Source organism: Arachis stenosperma, chromosome 3 (assembly GCF_014773155.1).
Source record: "Arachis stenosperma cultivar V10309 chromosome 3, arast.V10309.gnm1.PFL2, whole genome shotgun sequence".
In the NCBI taxonomy this organism is placed as follows: Eukaryota; Viridiplantae; Streptophyta; class Magnoliopsida; order Fabales; family Fabaceae; genus Arachis; species Arachis stenosperma.
In genome coordinates, this window is record NC_080379.1 from 27584609 (window position 1) to 27597668 (window position 13060).

Sequence of the window (13060 nt, forward strand, 5' to 3'; positions counted from 1 at the left end):
GTCCGATCACAACGTCAGAACCTCGTCTTTGTGGTGAAGGAAGGGAAGGGAAGAGCAACAACAACTTCTGATCAGATGACTTCTTCTCTAAAATTTTTGTTAACCCAGCACATACAACCCTACGGCTACGCCATTGTTGGGGAGATGAAGAAGAACTCAGAGGGTGGAAGAAGAAGAGATGAAGTGTTTGTGTTGGTGGAGAAAACTGTTTTTCATATTAAGTAACAACTATACGGCGTCGTTTTTGGCTTTCAAGGGCGCCAAACCCAAAACGACGTCGTTTTGGACATGTCCCACGTGGCAATTCTAGGCCACGTCAGCGCTCCGGTGATGAGTCATCACCTGAAATATGGCCAGGGACTAGTTTGAGTGCTCGGAGCTCTATCTGGAGGACTACAATAGGGAAATCGAAATCTTAGGGATTACTATGAGTAATTGCGTGAATCTCAGGGACTACTATAGGTATTTACTCCTTAGGAGGGGACAGAAAACGTCCATAACCTGAGACACGTTTATTTTACAAGTCTACTGTTAGAAGTTATAAAAATTAAAACTAGTAATAAATCCGAAAATTTGAGAATTAAATAAAAAAGAGTTGATTGCTTCAATACGAATACGATTACTAATTTATACATACCAGTATGATATAAAAATGGATAAATAAAAATTTGTCACGTAAATTATATTTATCTTTATTAGTATTTTTTATTTATTTTTTAAAAAGTATTACATTATTATAATATATAAAAATATTGTAAAATAAATAAATAAAAAAATAAATATAAAATAAAAAAATGTAAATTGAATATTTTAATATTAATATTCACTAATACTATTATCTCATTATAATAGAAATGATTCGTATATTTACTAATAATATATATATTGCAACTTAAACCCACAAAGAGATAGAGAAAAGAGAGAAAGTTTAATATTATTATAGTGTAAATATAAGAGATATAGAGAAGTGTTATTATTAATTGTGTGTACGTATGTAAGACTATATATCATTATTTATAGAGGTAAAATAAAATATTTACTTTTTCAAACTTTTTTAATATAATTCAATTTTGAGAATGTGAGCCGCACACATTAAATGGACATCCACATCATCATCTTTATCACAACACTCTCTCTTGGATAACCATTTAGGATTATGACTATTTAGGATTATGCTTCGTTCAAACCTTACTAAAGAAAAATCTAATGAAAAAAACTTTAGTGAAGGAAAAGAGTACAGTATCCTTTGTGATGAGGACTACCTCATTAAAAACCTTATCAAGAAAAATCCAATGGAAAAAAACCAGAACAAGGAAAAAAGAGTACAGCCTTCCCATCTTGTCACCATTATTTAATATCTCAAAATCGACGCATCCTAATCTGATGTACCAATCTTTCAAAGGAGTATTTTGGAAATGACTTTGTAAATAAATCTGTCAAATTATCGTTTGAGCGGATTTGTTAGACATCAATTGTTTCTAATTTTAAAGATCATGAATGAAGAAGAATTTAGGAGAAATATGTTTTGTTCTATCATCTTTGATGTATCCACCCTTACATTGAGTAATGCATGTTGTATTATCTTTAATAAGAATTGTTCATACCCTGGGTCGAGCTATCCGACCCGGGATGATTGGAGATAAAGCGACCGACCTCCTCAGGTCCGACTAGCCGACCTCTTCTCAAAGAGCTCGGCCGAATCGACAGGAGAGCCCAGTAAAGGGCCCAAACAGAGGAACACGACCCAAATCCAAGGGCAACCCAAGCCTATAGAGATAAAGGCGGTTCCATTGAAGATACACTGACCTCAGCTCAAAGATAAAGATAAGATAAGATAACTAACTTATCTTATCCAAAAGGTCACATCTCATCATTATAAATACGTTGGAGCACCCAGGTATAACTCATACTCTGATTCTACTCAATACCTGCTTAATACCCTTGCTAACTTAAGCATCGGAGTCCCTTGCAGGTACCCCCACCCTTCGGTGACAAAGAATCAGCGGCACATTCAGTCCAACAAGTCGGACGCGCCAGCTCCGGCCGCTATTCACCAGCCGGACACATCGGTTCTGACCAGCACAGAAGGTCTCGTCCGAGATCGACCTACAGTTTCAGGTAACCCTCGGAACATTGGCGCCATTGTCGGGGAACCTGGAAGTCATCCCATCACCATGGCGGACGACCATGACAACGACCATGATTCAAGTCTGGAGGATCGGACACCGCACAAAAACGCGGATGTCACGCTACAAAACACTCCGGAAACCAACAAAAACAAAGACTCCCCAAATTCAGGAGCAATAGAAGCGCTCCTGGATCGCCTAAAACAACTGGAAAAAGAAAACCAACAACAACGGGAAATTGGAAGAGATCTCCAAAGAGAGGTGCAGCGACGTCAGGAGTTGGAAGAAAAACTACAGCAATTGGAAGCCGATCTCAAATCAAAAGCCCCCCGGACTAATCTCGAGGAAAATTCACGCAAAGAGCAAGACCCGTTCACCAGGGAAATCTTGAAAATCAAAATTCCAAAAGACTTCAAACTCCCGGACATGACCCTGTATGATGGCACCACGGATCCCAACCACCACCTCAGCAACTTCAGAAGTAGAATGTACCTCATTGACGCCCCAGATGCTGTTCGCTGCAAGGCTTTTCCAACAACTCTCACAAAGACAGCAATCCGATGGTTCGACAACCTACCCCCGAAGTCCATCTCAAGCTTTGATGAGTTAGCTAAAAAATTCCTAGCCAGATTTTCCATTCAGAAAGATAAAGCCAAGCACGCCCCCAGTTTACTAGGGATCAAACAAGGAGATCGGGAGAGCCTCCGCAACTACATGGAGAGATTCAACAAAACATGCATGGACATACAAAGTTTACCAACGGAGGCCGCCATCATGGGACTCATCAATGGCCTACAAGAGGGACCTTTCAGCCAATCTATATCAAAAAAGTACCCGACCTCCTTAGACGAAGTGCAGGAGCGGGCAGAAAAGTATATCAACATGGAGAAAAACGCTCGGTTAGGAGAAACCTCAAAATCGGGGGCCTCCTACCGAGACAAAGACAAGGAATCCAAAAGAAAAGAAGATCGACAAGGGGAAAAAATAAAAAAATACCATAACTACACCCCTCTCAGGGCATCCCTGGTCGAGATATACAAAGAAGTTTGCCATACAGAAAAAATCCCCCCAGCACGGCCACTCAAAGGCAAAAGGGGAGGAGGAAACCGAAAGGAATATTGTGAATACCATCGAGTCCGAGGACACTCCACAAACGAATGCTTCGACCTAAAAAACATCATAGAAAAATTGGTGAGAGAAGGAAAATTAGATCGATTCCTGGCCACCCGAGAGGATGATCAAAGAAAGAGACAAAGGGATGAAGATACCGAACGAACAGAACGATCACCTCGGACACCAGAAAGACATGTCCACATGATACACGGCGGATTCACAGCAGGTGGGATTTCCAAATCCTCTCGCAAAAGATATCTCAAAGAAGTATATCATGTCGAAGGAGAGGAGAAAGCACTCAACATGCCGGCAATTACATTCACTAAAAAGGACGCATCCGGCATCATCACAATACACGATAATCCCATGGTTATCACTATCATATTGGCAAACGCCAACCTACACCGCATTTTAATAGACCAAGGGAGTTCTGCCGACATCTTATTCAAAACAGCCTTTGATAAACTCGGCTTGGAAGAAAAAGAACTTAAAGCATATCCGAACAGCCTGTATGGGCTAGGAGATACCCCGGTTCGACCACTCGGATACATACCACTACATACAACCTTCGGAAAAGGGGACCAATCCAGGACCCTCAGAATAGACTACATCGTAGTCGGCGTAAGTTCAGCTTACAACGCTCTCATAGGGCGGACAACACTCAACCAACTCGGCGCAATAGTCTCGACCCCACACCTATGTATGAAGTTCCCGACCCCAAAAGGGATAGCCACGATAAAAGCAGACCAGAAAACGGCACGTCGCTGTTATAACGAAAGCCTAAACCTCAGAGGCAAAGGAGAAGAGTTCCACACAATCGAGCTGGGCGGAGTTCACCGACGAGGAGAACCTCGCCCCCAGCCAGAAGGCGAGATAGAAAAGATTAAGATCGGGGACACCTCGGAAAAAATAACCAATATTGGCACAATCCTAAAAGGAGATTTAAAAGAATTACTAATACGATTCTTGCGAGATAACGTCGATCTCTTCGCGTGGAAAGTCACAGACATGCCAGGCATAGACCCTACGCTAATGAGTCATAAGTTGGCAGTTTATCCAGGATCTCGACCGGTGCAGCAGAGACGAAGAAAACTTGGGCCAGAGCGATCCCAAGCTGTGGACGAACAAGTACAGGCACTACTGGAAGCCGGATTCATAAGAGAAGTCAAATACCCGTTATGGCTAGCCAACGTTGTGTTGGTGAAAAAATCAAATGGGAAGTGGCGAATGTGCACCGATTACACCGATCTCAACAAGGCTTGTCCAAAAGATCCATACCCACTCCCAAGTATTGACGCTCTAGTAGATGCTTCCTCCGAATACAAATATCTCTCGTTTATGGACGCATACTCGGGGTACAATCAAATCTCCATGTATCCACCAGATCAAGAAAAGACCTCGTTCCTAACATCAAAAGCAAACTACTGCTACATCGTGATGCCTTTCGGTCTCAAGAACGCAGGAGCTACTTACCAAAGGCTAATGAATAAAGTCTTCTCAGATCACATCGGAAAGATCATGGAAGTCTACGTGGACGACATGCTAATTAAAACACAAAGTGAAGAGACATTATTGTCCGACCTAGCCCAAGTGTTCGACACCATCAGGAAGCATGATATGCGACTCAATCTAGCAAAATGCACCTTTGCGGTAGAAGCAGGCAAATTCTTAGGTTTTATGCTCACACAAAGAGGAATTAAAACAAATCCAGATAAATGTCAGGCCATACTTAACATGAAGAGCCCAACCTGCGTCAAAGAAGTACAGCAACTCAACGGGAGATTGGCTGCCCTATCCCGATTCTTAGCAGGAGCCGCGATAAGATCCCTCCCCTTCTATGCTACTTTAAGAAAGGGAAAACAGTTCGAATGGACGACAGAATGCGAACAAGCCTTCCAAGACTTTAAGAAGTTCTTAGGACAGCCACCTATCCTATCCCGACCACGAGAAGGAGAACCACTCATATTATATCTCGCAGTAGGAAGCAGGGCAGTAGCGTCAGCACTAGTCAGAGAAGACGAAAACGGACAACAACCCATCTATTTCATTAGCAAAGCACTACAAGGATCAGGGCAAGTTAAATTCCTCATAGTAGGAGTAGATTACTTTACAAAATGGATCGAGGCAGAACCCCTAGCCAATGCCACCGCCCAAAGAAGCTGAAAATTCTTATATAGAAACATTGTCACGAGGTTCGGAGTCCCATACTCAATAACCACAGACAATGGCACCCAATTCACAGACACAGGCTTCAGAAAATTAATAGCCGACTTGAATATGAAGCACCAGTACACCTCTGTCGAACATCCACAAGCCAATGGACAGGCCGAAGCCGCCAACAAAGTCATATTGGCAGGGTTAAAACGAAGACTGCAAGATGCAAAGGGAGCCTGGGTAGAGGAGCTTCCACAGGTTCTATGGGCATACCGAACGACGCCACATTCCACCACAAAGGAATCCCCTTTCCGATTAGCATACGGAATGGAGGCAATGATTCCAGTAGAAATTGAAGAAGGATCGCAAGAGTAGTCCATTATAATGAGGGAGCAAACTCCCAACTTCAAAGGGAAGAACTCGACCTACTACCTGAAATCCAGGAAAGAGCTCGGATCAGAGAGGAAGCTCTAAAACATCGAATGGCTTCCAGATATAATCAAAGGGTAGTACCAAGAAGTTTTGATAAGAACGATCTCATCTTAATCCGAAACAACATTGGAACAACTCGACCCGGAGAAGGGAAGCTGGCAGCAAACTGGAGAGGACCCTACCGAGTCATAGAAGTACTTGGGAAGGGCTACTACCGACTGTCCGAACTCGATGGACGAGAGCTTCCCAAATCATGGCACGCCTGCAACCTAAGAAGGTACTACAGCTAGAAAAGGCAACGGATCTCACTAGTGGATGTGCTCTTTTTCCTGAAAAGGTTTTTTAATGAGGCACCATGTTGAGATCTAGGTCATGCCCTACTTAAAGGGATAAGAAAATTCCCACATGTATATATTTGCATTTTTTCTTTGAATAAAGTTTATTTAAATATTCTACAAAGAATCCAAGACGCATTAATCTGAAGTATTCATCGTCCGATTATAAAGCGACAAGTCGGCAGAAAGTGAAAAACAATTTCACTGCACGACCATGATAAAGATAAATCGTCCGACAAAGGTGAAAACGCGATTCACCCAAAGGACGATCTAAAGATGCCAACCACTTTCTACAAATCGGCGAAGGTGAACACAGAATAATGTAAGAAGTTATCGAAAGCAATCCAAAAAAGAACCTGACGAGGTCTTACGGATCGCTAAAATAATAACTTAAGGACTGGTCGAACGTTAAGAAGTCGAACCAAGTCAACTCAAGTTATAAGTAAACCCTGGAAAGAGGTCTGGCCAACCCTATTAAAGAGGATTACTTTAACTTAGAAGGGCCTGACATAACAAAGTCAGCCCAAAACAAAAAGTTATACAAGTAGTCCCTGAAAGAGATCTGACAAAGATCCAAGAAAGAGGACTACAAAAAATAACTTAAAGGAGACCGACATAACCAAGTCGGACTCCTACCACTAAAAAGTTATACAAGTAGTCCCTGAAAGAGATCTGACAAAGATCCAAGAAAGAGGACTACAAAAAATAACTTAAAAGAGATCGACATAACCAAGTCGGACTCCTACCACTAAAAAGTTATACAAGTAGTCCCTGAAAGAGATCTGACAAAGATCCAAGAAAGAGGACTACAAAAAATAACTTAAAGGAGACCGACATAACCAAGTCGGACTCCTACCACTAAAAAGTCATCAAAGTAATCCCTGAAAGAGACCTGACAAAGGTCCAAGAAAGAGGATTACGAAAATAACCTAGAAAGAGGTCGACCTATCGAATTCAACCTCCTACAAAACAAGTTATAAGTAATCCCTAAAAAAGACCTGACAAAGGTTCAAAAAAGAGGATTACAAAAATAACTTAGAAGAGGACCAACGCAAAGGAATCAGACACAAATACAGAAAATCGAGAAACAAGTTGGACCTATACAATCACAGCCTCAAAGGATCCAAGATACAAGCAATAAAACGAAATAATCCAAGGAGGTCGAGCTGCAAGATTTCAACATTAGCAGAAAATAGAAGAAAATGCCAAGTCAAAAAACTACTTCTTTTTCTACAGAGTTATAAAGGCCTTGAAAGGACCACCAAAACCTACTATCAAAAAGATAGCAAGCTATTGTTTGTCTTTCAAAATAAAAAGTTTCTAGATAAAGCAACTAAGAAATGTCAACAATTAAAAAGTTTCGAAAGCCCACAAGCCGGGCCAACTACATCCAGTAAAAGATCAACAAGCATCAGGAGCCTTCTTGGCATCATCAGGACAAGGAGAAGGAGGACGAGTCTGAATAGGCACGGCATCTATAGTTCCATCCTCCCGGTTCAGAACCTGGCAATCCGAATCAGGTGTAACCGGAGGAGCAGAAGAAGTCGACACTTTGGCAGTGGACACAGGAGGAGGATCAGCATCATCATCACCATCGTCGTCAGGGACAATCTTGCCATCCCTGACAACATTGTCCAGGCTGAAAGGGGTGAGATCGGCCTCGGGAGCAATAACCCGAACTTGCTCCTTCAAGTTCTCGAAAGCAGCAGTCACGCTGCCAACGAGATGACCTTGGAGCTCAGAATAATCTTCCCGGGCATTGTTCAAATCCTCCCTCAGGCGCATCACCTCCCGATAAGTCGTAACGTAACTCTCCTTATGCATCAAGGCTGTGTCCTCAGCCAACCTCAAAGAAGCCGCCAGTGAAAGGGAACTTGCCTTCTCATTCTCTAGATCCTTCTCCAACTTGGTCACCTTTAATTCAAGCTCCTCCTTCAGCCCCTTCATCCGGTCAAACTCCTGCTTTGCCTCCTCTATAAATGCCTTGGTAGCATGGAGAGGAAGATTTTTAGCAGTCCGGTATATAGTAGCCGACATATATGCCATCCTTACATGATTTCGGGCCATAAACTCCAGATGATGGAGAATGGACACATCGTCCATAGAGATGGTACCATAGGGCCCGATTTGTTGATCTACAAACTCAATGGCATTGAAATCAGGGGCATTGAGGTCGAAGGGCTCAGCCGTCTTTTGCTTCTTACTTGGAGGAGCAGCAGATGGAGCGGCAAAAGTAGGGTGAGGATCCACCAAGCGGACCCAAGGTGTTGGGATCACCTTCCTCACCCCAGGGGAACTCGGCACTGATGGCTTCTCGCGCACTTGGGAGGACCTCTCTCCAGCCGCCTTGGCAGCAATATTTCTGGCAGCAGTCGCCTTCTGCGCCCTCTTAAAAGCTTTCATAGATTCGTTATTCTTCATTGCCTCTGCAAATAAAACAGAAAGTTAAGCTACAAGTCGGAAAGACAGCTACAAGCAACATAAACAGATAATAAAGGAAACACAAGATACCCAGTTCAGTTTGAAGAAGAGAAGGATTGGTTAGAAATTTCTTTGTATCATGATGGGGAGGTTGACCCCAGCGTTCTTCCAAAACAGTAACAAAGGCTCGCTCAGCCTCATCCAACATTTCCCAAGAATACCTGGAGACCCTCATGTCTTTTTGCCATTCCAAGGGAAAGGCAGGCTCATCATTTTCATCCAGAAAAAAGGGCCGAGTTCCTTCAACAGCTCAGACCTTGAAAAAGTAGTTTTTAAAATCGCGGAATGACTCGTCAAACATGGAAAAGACCTTCTTTCCCTGGGTGGAACGAAAGGAGACCCAAGCTGCCTTCTTTATCACTACTCCGGGCTTAGTCAAGACAAACAAGTAGAAAAAGAGAGATTAGGAAGCAGGAATACCAAAACCATTGCACAACAATTGGAAAATTTTTATGAAACCCCAGGAATTGGGGTGAAGTTGAGATGGGGCAACATTACAAGACCACAACAGGTCGGTTTCAAATTGAGTAAAAGGAAGGGTAATACCCAGCTGACCAAAGAAAAAATCATAAGCATAAAAGAAAGGGCGACTATCAACAACCCGAGTTGAAAAACAGACTCTCTCGTCAGAAGAGGGAGGGACAAGTTCATAATTCTTCTCATCACCAGACTTACTACAGACACTATGAAACTGCCTAAGCTGAGCACAAAACTCAGAATCAACCAGCGAGACACACAAGAGAACCATGGAGTCCACCCAATCGGCCATACCTGCAGGAACCTGGGAAGGCATCTCTACAACGTTATTTCGGGAAGACATGAGGTCAACTAAATCCTACAAAAAGAAGAGAAGAATGGATTACTTAAAAATATCCCGGACGAGGAGCAAAACATCTCAACAAACAGAAAGGGAAAACCACAAGACTCAAGATAAAGAAAGTCTGGGGGCATCCCTTGGAGGCAGTAAACAGGCAAGGTTTTCAAGTTATTTCTACAGCCTACATCCCAGCACTCATCAAAAAGAAAATAAAATCCCGAAAGAAACAAAAGAAGTAAAAAACGCAAAAATACCACCCTTCTACAGTTTATCAGAAAAAGCATTGCTCCTACAATTTATCAGTGAAAAACACTACTGCTACAGTTTATCAGAACACCAAAAGGACCGAGAAGAAAAACAGCAAAGGCGCAAACTTTTTTGAAATCAAGTAAAAAAATCATCAGCAAAAGCACAGACAGAAATGGAGGCAACATGCAAAAGAAAAAGATTCAAGCAAACAAAAGATTCGCACCAAAAAAGAGAAAAATCCAGAGCATGCAACAAGTCAAGCACGATAAAAACAGAAAAGATCCAAACTTTCTCCAAAAGGAAGATCAAAAGGAAAATTCCATCGCAAAGTCAAAAATAAATGAGGAAACACGAAATGGGACTAACCTGGAGAATAGAAGAAAACCTCGAAGAAATCTGAAGAGCAGAAGCAACAAAGCCACCCCCTCAAAGTGGAAGAATGCAAAGACAGAAGGAGAAAATGTGGAATCAGCCCTCTTCCGAAAACGCAGTAGCAGAACAGATGTCGCAAAGAAGAAACAACAAACTCTGGGCAAGAAACAAAAAATGAGAGAGTAAAGGGAGAAGTTACGAAAAAGAGCAAAGAAGAGAAACCGTTTTTTGATTGAGAAATTCAAAATAAAGCCAAGAGAGAATGGGGGCAATTAATGCCAATTAAATGCGGATGTTAAAACCGCTTGCATTCCCAAAAAAGCACTAATACAAAAGCGCGCGCTTTTAGAGGAAAACGTTCTACATTAAAAAAAAGACTCTACAAAGAAAGGAATCGACAAAATGCTTGAGTTCGACTTCACTGAAGAAGGACCGAAGTCAAGGACTCGACCTCCAAAGGAAGAACCGAGCTCAAGCAGGGGCATTGTTCATACCCTGGGTCGAGCTATCCGACCCGGGATGATTGGAGATAAAGCGACCGACCTCCTCAGGTCCGACTAGCCGACCTCTTCTCAAAGAGCTCGGTCAAATCGACAGGAGAGCCCAGTAAAGGGCCCAAACAGAAGAACACGACCCAAATCCAAGGGCAACCCAAGCCTATAGCGATAAAGGCGGTTCCATTGAAGATGCGCTGACCTTAGCTCAAAGATAAAGATAAGATAAGATAACTAACTTATCTTATCCAAAAGGTCACATCTCACAATTATAAATACGCTGGAGCATCCAGGTATAACTCATACTCTGATTCTACTCAATACCTGTTTAATACCCTTGCTAACTTAAGCATTGGAGTCCCTTGCAGGTACCCCCTACCCTTCGGTGACAAAGGATCAGCGGCACATTCAGTCCAACAAGTCGGACGCGCCAGCTCTGGCCGCTATTCACCAGCCGGACACATCGGTTCCGACCAGCACAGAAGGTCTCGTCCGAGATCGACCTACAGTTTCAGGTAACCCTCGGAACATAAATAGTTGGAGTTATCTTATGATCAATCAGTCCACATGATGATAGAATATATTGGATCAAACTCTTGAGCCAAAAACACTCATGACTAGCTTCATGTATCGTTAGTATTTCAACAAAATTAGAGGATGTTGCTGCAATTGTTTGTTTCGTGGACCTCCATGATATAGCTGTACCACCATATGTGAATAGGTATCCTATTTGAGATCTTTCTTTGTATGGATCAGACAAGTATCCTGCATCTGCATAGTGTAAGAACTATAACTAATCAACCGGTTAATTAAGTGATTAATTGCCCAAATTAGACTTCGAAAAGTTAGATTGAGAATTTGAGGATTTAAAGGTGATTTTCAGACTCAGTAGGTCTTTCTGAGTCAGAAAATGTGCTTTCTGCGAAAAATCACGAACCCGCAGTTAAACCGGTTCAAGTCTGCCCGGTATCGCATGAGAAAAAGTGAAAACCGGCTAAAACCTTAGAAAAATGTTAGAAATGAAAAACCGAGCGTTAATTTTAAAGGTTTGGCCCGAAGTTGGCCAAACGGGCTAAAATGCTAACGGGTTGGACAAGGCCCAAGCCCAACATATATAAACACTAAGTGAACCCTTTTCACCTTCATTAAACACACACACACACATCAGAATTGAAAGAAGGAGAGGAGAAGAGATTGAGTACTATTCGTCTCAACCTTCCAACGCCTATATCTTGAGCTAGAGAGCTCCGTCGCCGCACCGTTTACGGCTACGCGTTCCTCGTGAAGAGCTCTACAAAACTCATGTAAGAAATTGGTAAGAAAAATTCGAAATCTTCTCAGTTCCTCTCTTGAAAATTTCGGTTCCTAGGGCTTTGGGGTTAAATGAGTTTTTGTGATTTTGGATGTTTAGGTTTGCTCTAAGCCTTGCTTAGCCTTGGGTTTTGACATCCAAATCTGTTGAAAGAGGAAAGAGCTATTAAACCCTTGTGAACTTATGTTTAATTAGAACCCTAGGTTGATTTGAGGTGATTTGTATGCATATAGTTTGATTATTGTGGCTTTGGGAGCTTTTGGAACCTAATTGTGCTTATTGGAGTGGAATTGAAAGCTTGGATTGTGTTGGAAAGCATAGCTTGTACTCATTTGGGTTTTGGTGCATAAAGAAAATTGGCCAAGGTATGGTTTCGATTTCCTCTATGTATTATGTAATATTCATGGACACTTAGACTAGTGACCCATAGGATAGGTTTGAATTATAATAGTTGATGAGTTGTTTGAAATATTAATGTATGATGATTTATGATGGAGTGATGATTATTGAGGTGAATGTATGATGATTGATAATTTTAAGATATATGTGAAATTAATGTTAATGATATGGTTATGTGGTTTGAAGAGTTGAATGGGGATTATTATGGTATTGCATGATTGGTATTGATGGTTGGAGAATGGTGAAATATGATGAAAAGATGTGGTAAGTGATGAATTTTTTACCCAAGAGGGTAGTTATGCTGTAAATGGGAGGTTGATGTTGTTTTGGTTGGAGGTAGTTTGAGAATTGTGAACATTTGGTAAATTGTGGCTTTTGGTAAAATTGGATTTTTGGTAAACTTTGCACGATCATAACTTTTGTCTCAATTTTTGAAACTGATTGAAATTTATTTACAATTAAAGATCTTTGAAAACCCTTTAAATCGATATAAAGTTTGTGAAATTTGGAATTTGGTAGAGAAAGTTATGATCATTCAAAGTTGGTGTTAAAAATCTGAAAATTCTGCAACGTTGCAGAATTTCATGATTACTGATATGTGCGGGCGCACACCCTTGTGTGGATGAACACCCTGTGAGAATTTTGACCTGTGCGAACACACACACCTGTGCACACGCACAGGCAGGAAAGTGCGCTCTGTTTGCAGCGCTAGCACAGCTTGTGCGCGCACATATCCAAGAAAAAACTTCAACCTGTAAGGACGAACAAGTCTGTGC